General features: G+C 36.1%; 1 pseudogene; it reads left to right on the plus strand.

Moving 5' to 3' along the window:
• Positions 1-14,649: 14,649 nt before the first annotated feature.
• LOC129058864 (GTP-binding protein SAR1a-like) lies at positions 14,650-19,043 on the plus strand (annotated as a pseudogene).
• Positions 19,044-22,066: the final 3,023 nt, after the last annotated feature.

Here is a 22,066-nt window from a genome sequence, read left to right on the forward strand (position 1 = left end):
AGAAATAAAGATGTTCTTTGAAACCAACGAGAACCAAGACACAACATACCAGAATCTCTGGGATGCATTCAAAGGAGTGTGTAGAGGGAAATTTATAGCACTAAATGCCCACAAGAGAAAGCAGGAAAGATCCAAAATTGTTAATCTTTTTTCTAATAATTTACTCTCCAATATTTTTTCCCTTATCTCTTTCAAGAATTCTATTACTCATGTATTAACACTAAAATGGTTTCTCCAAATTTTTTAGCCTCTTTCTCTCCCAGGGAGAGCTCCGATTTTCTTAAATATTTCTTCTAAACCTTTTATGCTTTTTCTGCTCTTACTTTTGTAATACTCAAGGGCCATTATTTGTTAATGAATACTTATTTTAATAAGATACAAGTTTTTTGTTTCTCACACAGTTACAGTCAGTAATTCAAACAATATTTTTTAGCATCTACTATGTGTCAAGCACCGTTTTTGGGACTGGGAAAATAGCAGAGAACAACACACAAACAAACATCTCTGTGTCTTTGGAACTTACAATCCAGAAGGGGTGACACACAATAAATGAGGTAAACTACTGAAACCTATGGTAAATTAGATAACAATAAGTCCTTACAAGGAAAACAACTAGGAATGGAAATAGGAACTTGTGTGGTCATTGGAGATAGTGTGGCAAGGGATGGTAATGTAGATAAGGTGACTTTGAGTCAAGAGCTGGAAGAAGTAGGGTAGCAAGTCATTTAACAGCTGGAGAGGAAGTTTCTAATCCCAAAGGGAATGAATGCTTGGAATGTTCAAGCAAAAGCAAGGAGATTGGGTACAGAGAGAGAGTGAGGGGGAAGGTTGGAGGGGGTGAAATGTGAGAGATACAGGCAGACAGACAACTCACACAGGCCTGGAGGAATTCTGAATTTTAGTCTATATATAAGGGGACATTATTTGAGTATTTTGAACAGGTAATTGGCATAATTTGATTTTTAAGGAGTAATTCTTATAGCTATGTAGAGAATAGATTAATAATAAATATGATAAAAATAATAGTTAAGTCAGCTGGGTGTGGTGGCTCACATCTGTAATCCCAGCACTTTGGGAGGCCGAGGCGGGTGGATCACAAGGTCAGGAGTTCAAGTCCAGCCTGGCCAACATGGTGAAACCCCATTTCTACTAAAAATACAAAAATTAGCCAGACGTGGTGGTGAGCACCTGTAATCCCAGCTTCTTGGGAGGCTGAGGCAGGAGAATTGCTTGAACCCGGGAGGCAGAGGTTGTAGTGAGCCGAGACCATGCCATTGCACTCCCGCCTGGGCGACGGAGCGAAATCCATCTCAAAAAAAAAAAAAAAAAAAAAAAAGAGGAAGAAGAATTAAGTTGAGAGCTAGAAGTAGGGTAGCAAGTCATTCTAATATTCTAATAGCTGGAGAAGAAGTTTCTAATCCCAAAGGGAATGAATGCTTGGAATATTCAAGCAAAAGCAAGGAGATTGGGTGCAGGGATAAAGTGAGGGGGAAGGTTGGAGGGGTTGGAATGTGAGAGAGACAGGCAGACAGACAACACAGGCCTGAAGGAATTCTGCATTTTGTTCTACATATAAAGGGACATTATTTGAGTATTTTGAAGAGATTGGCATAATTTGATTTTTAAGGAATAATTCTTATAGCTATATAGAGAGTAGATTAATAATAAAAATGATAAGAATAATGGCTGACATTTATGTATTGCTTACTATTTGCCACACTGTATTCAAAATGCCTTACTGACATTATGTTATGAAGTTCTCACAGCAGCTCTATGAGTTAGATACACTATCTTCACCATTTTACGGGTGAGGAAACTGAGCACTAAGACATTAAGTAACTTGCCCAGGGTCATACGACAGGTAAGTGGCTGATCTAGGATGTAAATCCTTGCAATGCACTTTCAAAATCTGTGCTTTTATTCCCAAGCTCTATTGTACGGGTGACAGAGTGTGTGCAGGGATGTCAGTTTGCAATAGTTTGGGTGAGTGAAGTTGGCAGTTTGGACAAGGGTGGTAGTGGTAGAGTTGTTAAGAAGTTGCTGAATGTGAGAAAGGTTCTGAAGGCCAAGCTGTCAGGATTTGCTGATAGATCTGTGGAAAAGAAAGAACAGGTGTCAAGGGAGACTCCGGGTGTTTTGACTATAACAAATAAGTAAATAAGAGTCCATTGATGAGGATAGCAAGCACTGTAGCGTCACGTTTGGAGGGAGCAAATCAATACTTCAGTTTTGAACATGTCGCATTTGGGATGTCTATTAAGAGTTCAGTGAAAATACCACATGGAAATGGGATATCATTGGATGCTGGAATTTAAGATAGATCAAGAACAGGATACAAGTTTTGGAGCCATCCACATAGACTCAGTATTTAAAACCAGTGGAATGAAGGAATTCAGCTAAGGCAAATATAGACAGAAAAGAGCACTGAGGACTGAACTTTGTGTCTTTACAACATGTAAAAATCAGAATATTCGCAAAAGAAGACTAATAAAATAGTCACCAGAGAAATAGAAGGACAACCATTAGAACATGAAGATTCAGAGGCCAATTCAAATACACTCCATGAAGGAAGGATTGATCAACAGAAACAAATGCTTTTGAAGGACTGAAAGAGAAAAAGACTGAGCACTGATTATAGAATTTGAAAATATAATGGTCATGGGTGACCGAGAAAATAGCATTTTTTTGTAAAGCGATAGAATAGATTCAAAGGAACTAGGTGGAGAATAGTGGATGAAGCAGAGTACAAAACTTTTTGATGAATTTTGCTGTAAAGAACAGAAAAATACTAGAAGGGGATGCTGGGACAAGGGAAGTTGTTAATGGGAATTGTGTAAGAAGTGGATGAAATTGATGATGCAATAGAGTGAACAGATGATTGTAAAAGCAAAGGCCGTGAATAGAAAAGATCATATGGGGTACAATGCACAAATGGAAGGACTGACCTTAAGAGGAGGGGTGATTTGGTGGTGGATATGGATGCTCTCTTTTCTTTGCACCTATTTATGCAATAAAATAAAAATGCAAGCTAATCAGCTGAGATTGATGGGCAGGGAGGGTGTTTCGCCTGTTGGAGGAGAAAAGGGAATGGGTAAACTAATCCTTTGAGAGAGTGGGAGAGACAATGGGACAATGAAAAATGGAAGGACTGCTGGGTAGCTGTGATGGTTGTGGTCATGAAGTTCAAGGGAGATGTTAGCAAAGAGATGCATTTTTCTGCAGTCATATCCACCTGCTATAGTGCAGATGGAGAAAAGTCTGAAAGTTGGATTCAACCAGGAGAGTTTGAGAGACAATGAAGATTAGGGCAAGAACATTGAGGGTGGGAAGTGACTATAAGGAGGGACTAAAGAATTAAGGTAAAGTAACAAGGAAGCTGAGGACAGTGAAAAGGTAATAATTCAATAGACTGGAGGTTCCATAGGGGTTCAAAAATTGGTGTAAACAGGGTATAAGAGTATGAGCTAGAAAAGGGACAGTGGACTTGCATTAGCCACATATTGCTCATTGCATAGTGTTGAGTGACCACATCTGACATTAAGTTAAACATACCTACATTCCCACAGCTTTTGTACTGTGCAGAAAATATTTGCTCAGTTGAGTGAGCAACAGGCAAATAGTAATATGCTTTTTAGAGAATTGCAGGTATTACAGAGGTGAATAGAAAAATAACTCATGGAAGAAGTGAATATTTCTTGTGATTCAAAGCTGATCATTAGAAACTTTCAGTTGAATTTTCAAAATACATCTCCTCTATTCTTTTTTCTGCACAATTCTATTTACCCTGGAAAAAGTGTCTTAATATTGTCATTAATATGTAGAAAATAAATTTTAAATGAAGTGGAGGATTGTATGGTATTGATATCATACTGCAATAAAGTTGTATACCTTCCCATATAAATTAGAATTAACCAATTTTTGAATATTTATTTGGTAGGCTCTATCCAGTGCCTCTTTTTATTCTAGTATAGATGAGGAAAATGAATGTTTGGAGTCAGAAAAGAATATAATGTAGTTAAGAAGCATTTTATCAAAAAATGGTTGACAACATACTAGTGTATATTTACAGTAACAGATAGTGCCAGCCACAATAGAGCTTTTGTAAAATAAATTTGAATTAATCATGAAATACAACTTAGATAAAATTTCAAATTCCAGTTTTATCTCGCGAAAATCTGGTTAATTTGAAACAATTTCATAGTCATACCCATATTGACCAAGCTACCTTTCAGCCACTTATGTGTACTTGATCCATCATCATTAGTTAAGTTAAAAGATCTTCCAGTGGCCAACATGCTCAGTATCCACATTTCCAGGGATTCTTATGGCAAGTGAAATGAAATATATGGGCTTAGTTAGTAAAGTTTATTTTATATTTACTCAATCAAATAAATATTTACAGACATAAATCTAAGCATGTTACCTGTCCAGTTTAAAGCCTTCTATGGCCTTCTATTACACTTGGAATAAAGTCCGATCTCTTTTCCATGATTTATTCATCCCCACATAATCAAGGTCTAACCTCTCAGACCTATCTCTCTGATATCTGCCTTCCTTTCCACAGGATCCAGTGACACTAGCTTTAATGTTCCCGGAAAACTTACTTCTGCCACGTGAACCAAGCTCTTCCTCCTCAAATGACTTTTTGTGTCATCAGCCTTTAGTAGGGTTTCGCACGGTCCTCATTTCTGGTATCCACATCTATGTGTAACTCCTCCTCTTGTGCATGAGCTACACCTATTAACTCAACTTCTATTGAATAGAATGTGGCAAAATTGGTGAGAAGTCCCTTTTGAGAGTAGGTGACTTCTGTTTGGGGTTCTATCTACTTTTCACTCCCACACCTTCCAATCCTTCAGTCTGAGGGAAGCCCGCTGCTCTGTTGTGAGTAGCCCAGGTGGCAAGGAAATGATGTCTCTAGCTGATAGGCAGGGAGGCCCTGACACCTGTCAACAGCCTGTGAGGGAGTCTGAACACATTTCCTTTTCTCACTGAGCCTGGAGAGGATGGCAGCCTGACTGGCTGACATGTTGCTTGCATTCTTGTGCGAGACCTCAAGCCAGTGGACCTGGCTAAGCCACACCTGGGTCCTGACCCACAGAAACAATAAAATACAAATGGTCTGTTGTTTCATGCCACTAAGTCTTGAGGTAATCTCTTATGCAGTCATAGATGACTAATACACTTGTTCTTTTCACTTGGGCTTCAGATCTAACATCCATTTCTCGCCTCTCAAATGGAGTCAGCAAGCTTTTTCGATAAAGGCCATGTAGTAAAAATGTTAGGCTTTGTGAGTCATATAGCTTCTACCACAACTACCCAATCTGCCATTACAGCATGAAATCATCAGGAGACAATAAGTAAATAAATGAGTGTGGCTGGGTTTCAAGTAAATTCTATTCACAAAAACAGGTGGCAGGCCAGCATTTACCAACTCCTACTCTAAGAGACATTCCAGGCCCCTTGATCTAATGTCATTTCTCCCACACTGAAGTCACTCTCATTTTACCTTCTTTAATTTATTCTTTTATTGCCCTTCTCACTGGAATGGAACCTGCCTGAGAACATATTGCTTCCTGGGGCCCAGAACAATGACCAGCATGTTAGACGGTTAATACTGAATGGATATTTACATAGATTGATTTGGGTGAAGCTGAAGGAGGACTTCCCAGGTGAGGAAGTGCCCAGGAACCATGCCACCAGATAAAGACACAAAAAAAGACAGAAACACAGTGCTACATGTTCATATATGCCATGTCTGTCCTGTCAAAAAAAGGCATTGATTGATCTGTGCTCTTTCAAAGGTCAGAACAGTGAAAAATCACAGTCTGGTAGCAACCTCTGTATCAAACTTTCCCTGACCCCCGGATATTGTTAATTCCTACCTTCTTTTTTCTATTTAATACCCACAAACATTTATAAATATATGATTATTGAAATATTTTTTTCCAATACTAGCTTCCCAACTAGAAAGTGAATTACTTGAAGGCAAGGGCAATACTCTTTTAATCTTTGTATGTGGAACCTGTTTGCCATTGTGAGTGCTCAGTAACTGCTTGTCTGTCATAGTATGTGCTCAATAAATCAATGCTGAAGAGAGGAATGGAAATAGGGAGGGAGTGAGGAAAGAAGGAATTAATTCCATGTAAAGCACAAATCTAAACCTGAGACGTGTTCAACAGTTAGCTGGTCTGCCTCTGCTCTCAGGGAATACAACTTCTTTCATATGATTTGTCAAGATAATTTCCTTTATTTTGCTGATAGAAGGAACCATTAGAAAATGTTATTGAATTTTTGCTCTCCCTACAGGTGCCAACCCACTCTTCCTTTTTCATTTGCCATGTAATTACTGTATTTTACTGTGGCACAGGGCACATAAATTTCCATCTTTCTTATGAAACATTGCTGTTGTTATTCTCTAACATTTCAAAATATTAGAATATATAACAGACAGAACAGCTGCACTTGGAGAGAACTCTGTATGTTGCAAATGAGTGATAAAGGCATCATATATTCTTTCCAAGGTTATAGTTACACAAAATCCTTAATGAAATTTACTCATAAACAGGAGTCAGAGAGATAAGAATGAGTTGAATTTGGCTTTTCAGCTATGTGGCAATGTATTGAATTATACCTTACAGGGTTGGTGCACATACTTTTATCCAGATAATCATATGTCTGGATCTACAAATAATATATGTTTGTTCTTTCAGCTTAGCAAATTATAACATGGTGTTTGGGGATAGGGTATGGTTTGGATACCATTGTAACTAGCAGTTGATCTTAATCTTTACTGTTTTTGATTATATATAATTTATTTTAATTGCAGAGCAGTGCAGTTTTCAAATTTAACTTTGCTATGGCTTTCCCCACAACATAATACAGATAAATCACACTACAATTGGTCTTTATTGCCATTTTGGTCTAATACAGGCCATTGATTATTAGAATTCTGTGTTATAAATAACACAGAATTTATAAATAAATAAAAAAGAATGAAAAATTGTAATGACTTATGTTGGACTTTAAATTTTATATTTCTGCAGGGATACACTTTCATTGTAGAACTTATTTTTGAAAAACAGGAAAGACATGTCAACTATGAAATCATTTATAATTATAATGTTCAGAGATAACCACACTTTATATTTTGATGTTTAAGCTTCTGATCTTTTATATATTTCTATAGTAAGGAATTAATAATGAAAATCAAGATCAAACTGACCATAGTATTTTAGATATTTAGACATATTATTCTCTGAGAGGTTAAATGAACATGAAAATAAATAGAAAGATACATTTACCTTTTTTATTTGTGTTTCTGCATTTCCTCACTAGAACGTAAGCTCCCTGAGGGCAGAGATTTTTTTTTAACTCTTCTATCTCCATTATGTAAAACAGGGCTTGGCACATATCTGTTCAATGAGTGAATTCATAACTAACATTTTTGCATTATCATATGTTATCAAGAAATTTCAAGAATATCAAGAGGAGTTTTAGTATTCAAAAAAATTATTTTTAATGGCTACGAGATCGTGCTGTAATTCACCAAACCGATCTTTATTTCATGGACACTTAAGTTCTTTCAAACTTTTACCTACATAAAAATAAAATATTTGTTTATATATTCTAATAGCATTATTCTTTTGTTCTATTTAAATAAAATTAAAATTGCTCTTATAATTTTATTTAATAGACCAGAATGATATTGAATTGCAATAATTGCCTTAGGAATCCTTGAACCCTGAATTAAATAGACTGTCTGAAGTTTATAATTAAATTTAGTGTAGGCTTTGGTTTCATATATATATATTCTTATCATTTTGAGGAAATATATACCTATTTTTATGCTACTAAAAGATTTTTTTAAAGATGTGGTATGAAATTTTATCAAAACTCTTTGGCATTTCGTCTATTAATATGATGATACAGATTATCAAATTTTCCTAGTGGTAATTTTTTAACATGTGGATTTACTCATGGTATATTCTATTTTATACACTATTGGATTAAGTTAGCTGGTATTTGATTTAAATTTTTATCTGTTTATTTATAAGCAAGATTTGCCTATACTTTTCTTTTATAGAACAGTCTTTGTCAGTTTTTGATTAAAAAGCTTGGCTAAGTTCGCTGAGACGGTTCATTTAACTTCTTTCTATGCTCTGGAATGGCTTATTTGTATGAATATCACATGTTACTTGGAAGTTTGAAGGAAATCGCCCATAAGACTCTTGAGAACCATGTCTTTTTAAATAGCTGAGTATTGGAAAATATATTTCCATTATTCTATGACAATCATTTTGTGATGATGTTCCTCTTATAAAGTACAGCATAACTGAAAGTTCCTGGAAATACAGTTTTGCAAAATTGCACAACTTTCTTTATTTTATGACACTGAACCTTTAATCTGCTAATCAACAATATCAGTCTCTAAAAGGAGAATCGGATATACAATGTTCCCCAAACTCATTTATTATAGAATCCCATCTCCACTTTTATATCACACTTTTAACATCTCACAAAATAAAGAAAAACTGTCAAAGCTGCTTAGAATATAACTTTATGGCCATCCAAGCCAACATTGATTCCAGGCTCTGGTGTTCTATTTGTTGTGTGACCCTAGAAAAGTTACTCAAAATAAGAATATCTAACTGAAAGGATTATGAAAAGAATTAAATTTGCATAGTAGCATGAAATATATTACAGTTTTTACTCTTCTTATAGATTATTTTATCTCTTTTCTCATTTCAAGTTTTTTTGTGTCTCTTTTAATGATTAAACACACATACTTTATTCTTTCAAAGTCCACTGTTGTATTTACCAGTTCTATTGTTTTACATTTCCTACATTTTTCATTTCTGATCTTACATTTTTATTTTCTTCTTCTATATTCTCAGACATGAGAGGTTTACATCAGACAGTCTCCACCCCTGTTCCGAAGTCAAGAGGCTGACTCGGGTTGCTACTTCTTCACAGACCAGATCCCAGATCATGAGTTCAATCACTGGCAGGGCAAATTGTTATATTTTCTTCCCCTCTCCTTTTAAAAGCAATATAGTATAAGTTATACCTTTATTTTCCAAGTGCAGTGCTTACCTCAGTATGTTTTAATATCACATATCAACTTAAATTCTTTAGATATTAGTATCATCAATTAATGAAAGTCTCTTGATTTCCCTAAGTTAGATGAGAAAATGAGAACATTTTACTCCTCTTTTGTGCTTTCAACACCAATTCTTATTAAAATTTCCCTTTCACAATTGTGTTGAGATTTGTATTCAGTCTTATACCCGTATCCATAAAAATCATTTTTATTTCTGTATGAAATTGTGCTTCCATCAGCTGCTTCATACCATGCCTCACTCATTTTTGAATACAATTACATTGAAAAGATTCCTAGGTAATTTCAGTGAATCTGCATTTATTATTTTAGGGAGGAAAACACATTATTATTCTCTGCAGAACTGAATTTTGTTGGTTAATATTTTATGTAGAATTTTTTGCGTATGTAATCGCAAGAAAGATTGATATTTAGCTTATTTGAGAACTGAATTACTTATTTTGTAACATCTCTATTGATATTTAACAAAATTTATTTTTGCTTTGCTAAATAAATTAGGGATAATTTTTCTAGGGCTGTACTAATCTAAACATTATCAATATCATTCCTTTAAAGTCAGACTCAATTAATCTTGGATTTTTTTTTGTCAATGGTAGATCTTCTGTGATTTTTCCAAATTTTTGTCTCTTTTACTCTCTACAACAATGCTTGTAATAGCATAGGTGCTAAATAAACATGTGTTAAATGAGCAAACCAAAGAAACTTTTCTCTTTTACTAGTCTATTAAGTTTTCTAGTTTGCCTTGAGTTATTATGCTAGAAAATAATCATTCCTAGGCAATGATCTGTTTCTATCTTTCTCTTTTTGTTAGTTGTTGAAGTAGCACTCTTTTTAAAAATTATTTTTATAGTATTAAAATAGCATTCAAAAATTATATATGTATTTAAGGTGAACAACATGTTTTGATATACACATTACATAGTGAAATGATTACTACAGTCAAACAATACATTTATCATTTCACATAGTTACTTTTTTGTGGTAAAAGTACTTACAAATCTACTGTTAGCAAATTTCCAGTATATCATACAATATTGTTAGCTACAGTCCTCATGCTGCACATTAGCTCTCTGGACTTACTCATCCTACATAACTGCAAGTTTATGCCCTTTTACCTACATTTCCCCATTCCCCACCCTTATGCCCCTGTTGCTGGTAACCACCATTCTACTGTCTATTTCTATGTATTAGAGTTTTGTTTATTAGTTTGTTTTAAATTCCACATGTAAGTGAAATCATGCAGTGTTTTTCCTTTCTGTGTCTGGCTTATTTCAGTTAGCATAATGTCCTCCAGGTTCATCCATGTTGTTAAAAATGGCACAATCTCTTTGTTTTAAAAGGGTGAATAATGTCTGTGTAAAGGTACACACACACACTCATACACATACACGCGCACACACACATATATAGTGGATGTATATAACATTTTCTATATCCATTCATCTGTCAATAATCACTTATGTTGTTTCCATATCTGTATCTTGGCTATTGCGAATAATGCTTCAATGGGCGTGAGAGCATAAACATCTTTATCAGGTGGTGATTTCATTTCCTTTGGGTATATACCCAGAAGAGGGATTGCTTGAAACCTCTTCCAAGTATGTGACACATCTCCTTTATCATTTCAAATCATGTATATTTATATTGTCTTTAACAAAGATCTCAAACATTTGATCTGTTTTGTCTCTCCATCAAACCAGCTTTTGTCTTCTATTTAATTTCATCCTTTATCTTCATTAATTACTGCCTTCCTCATTTCTTTGGTTTATATTGTACTTTTAATGTAAGTTATTTAGGTACTATGTACTTAATTTCTTAATTTATGTCTCTTTTCCCTCTAATAATGAAATAATTTAATTTCTATTGCATTTCAATAGATTGTAATTTTCCTTTTGATATGAGTGTTAGGAGAATTTTCCTCAATTTCCTGGTGATTGGAATATTATCTCTGAAGCTTTTTCTTTCCCCAGGGTAAAAATCACATAAGATAATCATTTTAAAGTGGAAATTCAGTGGCATTTAGTACATTCACAATGATGTGTAATCACCACTTCTATCCAGTTCTGAAACATTTTCATCATCCCAAAAAGAATCCTTGTACACATTAAGCCATCAACCCTCATTCCTATCTCTACCCTCTTCCCCCACTCAGGTTCTGGAAACTACTAATCTGCATTCTCTATCTGTGGATTTATCTGCTCTGGATGTTTCATATAAATTAGATCATATAATTGTGTCTTTTTGTGCCTGACTTCTTTCAATTAGCATGACATGCTATCTGCACCACCATCTGCAACAACCAGTTCAGGAAACCAAACCATAGCCCCTCCAGCAGTTGGCCCAAAATGGCCAGGACTTCGTCAATAGCTGAAAGCTTTTCTAATTCCTCTCTGTCCCACTGCCAACTTAAGGTCAACCAAGGAAATACAAATATGCTTCCCTAACCAATTATATAGGATGCAGCACTTCTAATTAGCCTGCCTACAGCTTCCCATTCCAACAGCCTCCAATCAGGGCATACCTGAACCTTTCCCTTTTTCTTTTCTCTGCTATAAAGTTCTCCCACTCCTCTGCGAGCTTCTGTCAAACACAAGTGATGGTAGTTGACCCCCTTGCTGTAGGAAGTGCTGAATAAATAGTCTTCACTTGTGCTGACTCTGGTGGTCTTTATTTCCACACTCAAATGTGCTGTATGGATTAGCAGAAACCCAGTTTCAATCTCACTGTATCCTTTCCCCTTTCTCAATCTTGAGGATTCTGCTCAGTTTCATTTATTGTTTAATTAATTCTTTCTCCGGTGTTGCCCTCAGTTGAGATACATTGCCAACATGTTTTTAAAATACTTGCCATCATTAGATGTCGTCCTGTTCCTAGTAATGTGCATGATGTTTTAATTAAAGACAGGATTCCTTAGGTAGAGTCTTCCCTCTTGGTTATCAGTAGTCTTCATCTACTGTCTTAAAGTTTCTAGTTATGTGAATGAGAAGTGTAATTCTTCTTCTTTTGGGGAAAATATTTTTTAACACTTGTCTTAGTTGATTTTGTGTTGCTATAACAGAATACCTGACACTGGGTCATTTATAAATATAATAATTTATTGTTATTTATAAAGATAATAATTTATTTGGCTCACAATTCTAGCTCAATTTGGCTCACAATTCTGGAGGCTGTGAAGTCCAAGATTGAGCAGCCCATCTGGTGAGTGTCTTGTGCTGCTTTAACTCATGGCAGAAAGTGCAAGGGGAAGTGGGCACATGTGAAAAGACACACAGGAGAGGCTAACCAATTCCCACAAGAGAACTCATTTACTCACTGGAGAGGGCATTCATGAAGGCAGTGCCCCCATCATCCAAACACCTCCCATTAGGCCACACCTCCTAATGCTACCAAAGTGAGAATCAGATTTCAAAGTTAGTTTTGGCAGGGAGTGGGGGTAATCACATCCAAACCATAGCAACATTTAAGTTTTCTCATAAACCTAGGAGCTCAGGCATTGTACCAGGATACATTGGGTATGTATGTCTTCTTATCAGTCTTGAACTCTAACACCCTTTCCACCTGTAGGCTCAGGTCTTTCATAAGCCTAGGTAAGATTTTTGTTGTTGCTATTTTCTTTCCCTAATCTGTTCCCTTTTTACCTGGTAGCACTTTTATCATTTCTTAAATCTTCTATGCTTTCCTTCATGATTTGTGTCTAAAATTATATTCAGTTTAAAATACATTTGCACTTGATCTCCAAGCCTACTAATTTAGTTCCCTATACAGATCACTCTTCTTCACTTTACTACTGAATTATTTATTTAGGAAATTATAATTTTTACCCCAGGATGTCTCTTTAGAGCTTCACTAAAATCTTCATAAGTGTTCTATTTTTTATTATTTTTATAATCAAAATGTCATCTGTCTCCTTCAGCAATTGTTTTACTAGTTGTGCATTTGTATTCATTGCCTTATTCTTCATATTTTTTACTGGGCTCCCCTGGGCTTCTTTAAGTGGCTTCTTGAGATTTCATAGATCTCCAAGGCACAAATGCTTTGGCCTCTTGTGGGGCAGATTGAAGAGGTACACTCATGCAGAACCAAAAACTACCTTCTTAAGGTGTCCAGAAATCTCCTTTCAGAATCCACCACTCTCTGGCCTTTGGCCTGGGGTTCTTGATGCTAACCTTAGGTTTTTCCACTCCAATAGAGTCAAAATAAAATCCATGATTTTCACCTACATCTGGAGCCCCCCACAGTTTAGCATCACAGTTGCCTGGCACTGCTTAAAGGTGCCAAAACTGTTGACTCAGGATTAATTGGTTTGAAAGCAGAAGAGGGTGATTTTCTAGGAACCATATTGCTGGAATCCTTTTGTCTATAAACAAAAGTAGATCAAGTGTGCATAAGTCACATCGTCACTCACTCTTTCAAGCTATATTGGGGTACACTATCATAATCCCTCTGTTACTCTTTCAAGCTATTTTATGTCACTATCACTTCTTTCAGCTCTAATAAACACAATACCCAGGGAGCACTTAGAGGGAGAACAGGTTGATCAGCAGCTCAATCTCTTTTTCTTTTGCTCAGCATCCACAGCAGGTTGCTTTCAGCTTCACAGAGTTGTTTACAAAGACAGAAAGGAAAGAGTAGTGGAGAGGTAATACTGCCCCCATTCCCACGTAGAAAGCTTTCCTTGGAAGATACCTTCTATCTCATTGGTCAAATCAGATTCACATGATTACCCTTAGCTGCAAGAGAGCCTGGGAAAAAGGGTGATTCACATTTTTAACATTTATCATGGTGAGAGAAGGAAATTGCTGTTAGGCATGCAACTGATATGGCTTGCCATATTCTCAGAGGACCATTAGGGGTTAAGTCATAGGGTGGGAAAAATATGTCTCTGGCTACCTAATAAATCTGTTTTCTTGAATTGAGTAATAGCTGCCTCCTTCTGCTTGTGGAGTGTCCGTGTGTGGGGCAGTGTTGAAGACAGACATGTCATTTTCCCAATATCTCTTGTCCTGCTACTCTGCCTCAAGGCTTCATCCGTACTTTATGCTTAAAAATTCCTCCTGAAATCTGGCATATCTTTGATCAACAGTCCTAGCTTCTAACATTGTTGAAAATTTACATTTGTTTTTGAGATTTCCTAAGAATTTCATGGGAAAGTTGATAAAGGGTGTGGGGTGTGGTTTCTGAATGCCCTTGGCTTTGGTGCCAGAATTGGCATCAAGGACTTGGCCCCAGTGACTCCACAATGAAGCAGATGCTCCTTTGCATTCCCCCAACTGCATGATGTCAGTGGCTGCAGCCAGGGACGAATGAAGTCACCCAAGGCAAGGTGAGGGCAGATCAGTCCCTGTTAACCACAATTCTATATACAATCTTGAGAAGATAGTTTTCAACGTACAGAAAGAAAGCCTAATTGACAGCCAAGAGCTTAGCTGCTCTGAAATTGTTAATGAACAAGATAATAACAGGTTTTACTTTTTGCGATGGTATAATTTTTCATCTAAAAATTCCTGCTAATTTTTGGGAATTGTGATAAAAGAATAAGTCCCTTAATGTTAGGTGATTAATTTATGCTACACTAGATCATATGACAGAAGGTGACTGCAAATGATCTAATTCTCAAAGGCAGTTTTTCAGAAGGAGCAGAAAAGGCAAGTCAGGGTTAGCAAAATCCAGGCAGAGACCTGGACTATACTGAACTATACTGTTTAGATTTAAAAATACTGAATTATTAAAAAAAATGAATGTTTTAGCAAATGAGCACAGTTTTATATGGTGAGAATGAAGTTAGCAGTTTGTGATTGTTTGGCTAGCCATGGAGAGCCTTCTATTCCAAATGAGGAGTTTATCTAGTCATGATGAAATATTTTGGGGAAGAGGGATAAAATAGAAAAAAAATTAACAATAGGTTTAAAAAATCTTTCATATGACATATTTTCTTCTTAATTCTTAGAGGACGAAGCACCCGTCATCACCTGTTACATTGATTTAGATAAGCCCCAAGTGTCTAATTCCCAAACATAAAACATTCTGATGTCTCATGGTATCTTGCCACTCAAAGTGTGGTCCAGAGGCTAGCGGTATCTTATCACTTGGGAGCTAGTTAAAAATGTAGAACCCACACATCCAGCAAGTAGCTGGTTTATGTGCTCTGAGTGAGGGTCCAAGCCACCTGCCATTTTGCTGGAGGAGCCCCTTGGGCCATAGTAAACATTTATAATGTCTTTCATCTTTGAGTGGATCTGCAGTGGCTTCAGCAGTGTGCCCCAATTTCTAGGACTCAACAAGAAATCTGGAAAACTTTTATTCTTAGGTTTAAACAATACAGGCAAAACCATTCTTCTTCACATGATCAAAGATGACAGATTGGGCCAGCATATTCCAACACTACATCTGACATCAAAAGAGCTAACAATTGCTGGAATGACTTTTACAACTTTTGACCTTGGTCAGCACGAGCAAGCATGTCGAGTTTGGAAAAATTGTCTCCCAGCAATGAATGGGATTATCTTTCTGGTGGACTGTGCAGATCATTCTCCTTATAGAATCCAAAGTTGAGCTTAATGCTTTAATGACTGATGAAACAATATCTAATATGCCAATCCTTATCTTGGGTAACAAAATGGACAGAACAGATACAATCAGTGCAGAAAAACTCCGTGAGATATTTGGGCTTTATGGACAGACCACAGGAAAGGGGAATGTGACCCTGAAAGAGCTGAATGTTCGCCCCATGGAAGTGTTCACGGGCAGTGTGCTTCCAGAGGCAAACCTACAGGGAGGGTTTCTGAAGTTTTGACAGTGAAAATAAGAGTTTTACTTCTCTGGACTGATCCTATTCACAGCTTCCTCATGAACTTTTCTAATAGAACAAGGAAGGTTCTCCACCATGTCTGGCATTGTGAAGCCTAGAGTCTCTGTCAACTCTCTCATTACCCAGTAGTGATATATGCCCTTCTCCACACCATTGGGAGGTAATGCTGCCCCACGTGCAGTATTCTGGTCAGTATCCTGGGACTTGGAAGTTGGCAGGATTTGCCGGGTAAAGCTGTGTGCCATTGTGGGACACCTGAAAAGAAAATCATGTCTCACCACTGTAATTGATTTCAAAAGAAATCGATTCTATTTTTTAAAGAAAGTGTTGTTAATGTAATTGGTATCCCTCCTCACTTTTTTGGTTCACAGTTTACTTGGTCTAGAGTTTTCTGTTCTTTTTTATTAACTAGTGAATGATACTTAGATACTTCATAAAATTATGCGCAGATACACATTGGAGACCAGAGCTCATTTGGGTGAACTTACTCCTGCTGAGTTAGCAGGTTGGTGAGAGAAATTCCCCTGAGCACACCTGTCTCTCTAACTGCCTTAGAGTAGGTGGCATTATCCTGTCCACACAGAACCAGAAAAGGGACAGAACTCTGGCCTTGCAGTTGTGGCAGGTTTCACTGTGGTAAACTAGGATCGTTCCTCATCAAGGAATGTGTAGCAGATTGTTCACTGTGGAGGAGTTAATTATAGAGTGGGTTATTCTTACTTACAAAGTTGCAGATTTCAGCCAGTCTCTGCTTTTGTACTTTTGTGAAATTTTATTTCTCTGTATAGCACCTTTTTCATTTTTGGTTATAAAAAGTGACTTTCGCTTTTTAAAAGAGTTGAGAACATCTTTCATGTCACATACTGCAGGTGTGTCAGTTACTTTTGCATAGATTCGAGGGGGAAATTTTTCTAAATAGGAAGACAGGACAAAGTTAACAGTTTAAGGGCTCTTAATTCTGTGAGTTGAGGAGTTAAAGGTATTGTAGTACTTGTTTGGATCCAGAAAATTTTACTCAGTGAGCTTTAAAATTTCCATTTGTAGAATTTGGTCTCTATTGGACTGTTCATGAACTCTTTTTCTTACATCTTTTCTCCTTAGATATCTATGTTGTTGGTATTAAAGTATCAGTTAACATCTGTAGCTTTTTCAGGTTTGTTTGTTTGGTTTTTTGGTATGAAATTGCCTTTCTCCACTGCAGAAATAAACTGGGGGAAACACTGACCCAAAAACTTTCAGTAGAGCTGCTCCTTGGGAGACAGCATCATTTATTGACAGTAAAGACTCTGTATAAAAAGCACAAGCATCCCTACCAGGGTGATGAGGTTTAATTTTATAGCATTCCATTTTCCTTGTACCACATGTAAAATTGAATTTTGGTGATCTTAATTGATTTTGATTCTACCCTTGTAGTAAGAGATCAAATAATAGATCTCCTAGGAAAAGATAACATAGGAGATGAAAAGTTGGGAGGATATCTGTATTCTAATGTGAGGGTAGGGAAAGTGTGGATAATGTATTTCCAGGGTAAGAGAGTATACTTCTTTAGTTGCAGTTTTCATTCTCAGTCTTCAGTACTGACTTGGGAAAGCATACTTTTTCACTGCCGGGTACTCAATGCAGAGGCTCAATGAAGTATATGTCTGGGATGTTCATGCATTTCACTTATTAGTAAGCATAGCTGGATTAAGACAATTGTTGGTTTGGAAAGGGGTTAAAGCCTTAAGCGAAAAAAATCTACCTAATAGTGAATGAACTATGTAATTAACTTGGATATTTTTAATTTCCTATGGTTAAAGGTTCCCCATACTTCTCTATTCAGAGACATGAGAAATATGATTGCTTCAGTGTTAATTTTCTTACTTTTTTTTCCTATTTGTCCCTAGTCATTTTGTTGCAAGCTAGAAAACTGAGGGTTCTACATAGGGCAGCTCTTTGTGAAAGTGTTTTATCCCACTGGAGAAAGGGGATTGAAAATCAGTTAGGACCAGTGTATTTCTTGCCCCACAGAACACTCTTCCTATAATAAAATAGCTGAAAGAAGCTGCTGGGTGGAGCTTTGGCAACTTGTACAGGAATTCCAATAAATTAAGACTTTTCATTCTGTTTTATCAGGGTACATATATGTCCTATTTCAGGAAAAGTAAAACCGTCATTTACAAAAGAATGTCAATCTGTATCCTAAGCATTTATATAAAAAGTTAAAACAAAACGAAAGTGTAGAGCCTTAGACAGCACCTACATCTACAGAACCAGAGCCTCATTTTACCAGATCCCCTGGTACATTGGTATTGGAGAAGCACTGACATGGCATCTGAGAGTGGGGATGGTATGAAAGTGAGAAGGCAAAACTGATCATCTTATTTCAAAACACTGTGGCGATTATGTGGTTTAAATTTCTTTATTACTTTTAGGTTTGGCTTACTTGGCTTACTTTTCAGGCTCAGCCTTCTTCACTGAGAATTACACATGCCCAAAGCTTTTCATGTACTTATTTCTACCAGTGACTTCACCCAGTGCCTGAGTTTTTAGTATTAGAAGCGTTTTTGCATTAAGTGTGGGCAGAGGTTAAAATATTAATGTGTTCCCTAAAACAGGTAAAGCATTATGCTGTTTTCACATGAGGCAAGACTTGTTCTAGTCCTGTGTGTGTGTGTGTGTGTGTGTGTGTGTGTTTGTGTTGAAATAATCATGAAGCAGGGACTAAAGAAATTGGAATTAAAAGTTTGCATCAAGAAGAGTGACAAATCTGAGACATGAAGCATGACTGTGAGGACCGTGGGAAGCAGAGAGCAAGGAGCAGCCTGGGAAATGGAGCTGTGAGGGATTAACACGGGAAAGGTGGGAGGTATATCTCAGAAACAGTTGACTTGGGGTCAGCTCAAACACTGTCTACTTACTGTATATAAATTGTTCAAATAACACATTTGATTCCCTCTGCAACTCTTTCTTGAGACAAATATCACTCAGAATCTTCCCGCCTGAATTCCTGAAGAGTTAAACAAAGCCTCACCTTTCAGAAAATTCTTTCATCTAAATAGGGTATCTAAAATGTCTTCTATTTAGCTTTTTAGTTCTGTACAAGAGTAATGCTTTAAGATTACTATATAAATAAACATGCTGAAAACTAGATGTGCCAGTGACAACTTTAATAATCCAATCCTTTTTAAATTTTGTAATGAATTTTTTTTTCTTTTTTAGACAGAGTCTTACTCTGTCGCCCAGGCTGGAGTGCAGTGGTGTGACCTTGGCTCATTGCAACCTCCTCCTCCCGGGTTCAAGTGATTCTCCTGCCTCAGCCTCCCTAGTAGCTGGGATTGCAGCACCTGCCACTGCGCCCGGCTAAGTTTTGTATTTTTAGTAGAGACGGGGTTTCACCACGTTGGTCAGGCTGGTCTTGAACTCCTTACCTCAGGTGATCCACCTGCCTCGGCCTCCCAAAGTGCCGGGATTACAGGCTTGAGCCACCACACCTGGCCTGTAATGAACTATTTTTAAATGTTGGAAAAAGGTTGTTTTTTGTTTCCGTTTCTCTTTTTGTTTTTCCTATTTCAACAGTGAGGAGTATTGCAGCATCCACAATATTGCTCTACAACGATGTTTCTTAAGTCTATACTTTTTTCACTGAACGAAGTGACAATTTTATTTAAATGCTTTAATTCTTTGAGATGGAAAGTGAATACTGCCATCTCTGGGTGCTTACTATGTGCCAGCTCTGGCACTAAGATGATTAAGATAAATATTTTAGGAGGAACAGAAACTATTTCAGAGCATTTTCATATGAAAATGATTCTAAAGAAAATGTGCTCAGAAATTTTGGAACAAATTCCCGGCCCACAACTTCCCTCCCTGTCCGTGCCTCACAGGCACGTGCAGAATCAGATGAGTTGGGCTCAAACCTCACTTGGGCATGTCACTGAATAGACTTTTTGTTGCTTGTCATCTAAATATTGAATCCTGAAATTCCTGTGGTAGAAAAAGTTATTGAGCACCTTGAAAAGTATAGAAATCTATCATTAAATGATAGATTTAGATTTTTAAAGTATCTTACTAGTTGTACAAATAGTCGAAATAATTTTCTTGTTAGTAAAAAATGGCACTTTGCTAAGCTTATCCCAAATTATATTTAAATACTTGGCGATACAAAGTTATTAATACCTGAGGAGCTACAGGACATGTGAATGATTTTTAATCTAATTTCTGTTGCTCTAACCTCTGTACTCATGTTTATAACTCCAGCCTAACATAATATTTTCTTCTTACATCCCAAAAGCTTATTATTATTTTATTCCAAAATCTCATAATTTTTTCAAGCTTGCCACAAATATCAGATCTTAAAGTACATAAATCTGTATTAAATCTTTCTGGTAAACTAGATATGATCCTTATTCTTTGACCTTTGTTAGTTGGTAGGAACATACATTCTCTTCTGATTCTAGTGAAGATGAAATTTTTCCCATACACTTCTTAGTCATTTTATTATAATTTTTATTATTTTTTGGTAGAGTCTGCTTATTTCCATTATCTTTATATCTATTGATACAATAGTAGCACATTAGATTTGTTGTCATATTTTATGTATTATGGGTGTCAGTTTTTTGGTCATACTTTATTCACCTATTTCCCAGTTTACAATTTGCCTTTAGTTTTTGATTATTTTGTTTGTTTTAGTTTTAAATTTTAAGTTTTAAATATTTAAGCATTCAGAAGTCTTTAACTGACCTACATCCAGAACATTTTCTGAAGCAATTTAATGTGAATGATCATTCAAAGTCAAATTTGTTAAAATATAATAGCAGATATACATCAGGAGTCTCTTTGGAGATCTGAAACTTTCCTGCAAGGGGCTCCTAGGAGACAGAGGCATTTAAAATAAATAAATTAATTAATAAACAAAATGCTTTGTTTCCTGAGCATAGTCACTGTTCATTTTGATATCTCAAAATAAACATCTTATAATTCCTATGCATTATTCAAACATAGAAAGATAAGTGTCTGCATATATAATCAAATGGTCTGCACTGGATAAAATCCAGACTCATTTCGTAACCCAATGTGGAGCAATTTTTATAGCGTTTCACTCATTTTCTCTAATTGGAAAGAAATTTACATATAATCACAGTTGCAGCATGAAATAGGAGAAATCCATTTTAATCATTTAATATTTCATTTTAAAAGCCACATATAAAACTTTAAAATATCTGTAGCTTTTAAATTTAAAATTAACATTATTTTTCACAAATATTCAAAATATGAATGAAATTATATTGTGGTATGCTATTCAAAATGCCTATTGTGTGTGTGTGAGTGTGCGTTCTGTATCATACTGTTTCTGTCTCTACATTTTCTGGCTGAACTAAAACTTTCTTTTCTCAACATATATTTACAATTTATTATTCAACTTTGAAGTTGATATTGTGAACTTTAAGATTATTTATGTAGTAAAGGCTTTGGAAATAAAATAATACACATTGTAAGTAACATTTTTTTCTGAGTTTCAAATTGAGCTTTGTTAGCTCAGACTCACCAGTTGTAGATATTATTGATATATTGTGGTTACTATAGAAAATGTATTTGAAACTAGAATTTAGACTTTCTAGATTTATCAAAGGAAACATTTGTTTTCTGAATTTTTGTACTGTGGAATTTTTCAACAGCATAAATGTACATAGGCATTACCAGAATTCTGGTTCCTGTATCACATTGTTGGGTTTAGTTTGAGCATGGTTATCTCCTGATCTGACACCACAAAGTTTCCAGAGGCAGGTCACATGCCTTATATACAGTTCCTAAGTGCGTGTATTTGAGTGTGCTGGGCACTCAATCAATGTTTAATAAATGCATTAATATCTATACAAATAGATGCAGATATGTTTGCACACTTTAGTATAAATGTTAACTGGATATTTTCCCTTTTGCTGCAAAAAATTTGATGCAGTTTTAAAAATTTGTGTAACAGAGTTTATTCTAGGATCCCCAACAATGGAGAAGCAGCAGCCTCTGAAAGCAGCACACATTTGGCACAGTTAACTCTCTTCCATGATGTCAGCCCTAATGACAAAGGGGGAAACATTGTGTGTGAGTCAGAAGACATTTCTCCAAATAAAGTTCCTAATTAACCAAATATCTAGAGGAGG

Source organism: Pongo abelii, chromosome 3 (genome assembly GCF_028885655.2).
Source record: "Pongo abelii isolate AG06213 chromosome 3, NHGRI_mPonAbe1-v2.0_pri, whole genome shotgun sequence".
In the NCBI taxonomy this organism is placed as follows: Eukaryota; Metazoa; Chordata; class Mammalia; order Primates; family Hominidae; genus Pongo; species Pongo abelii.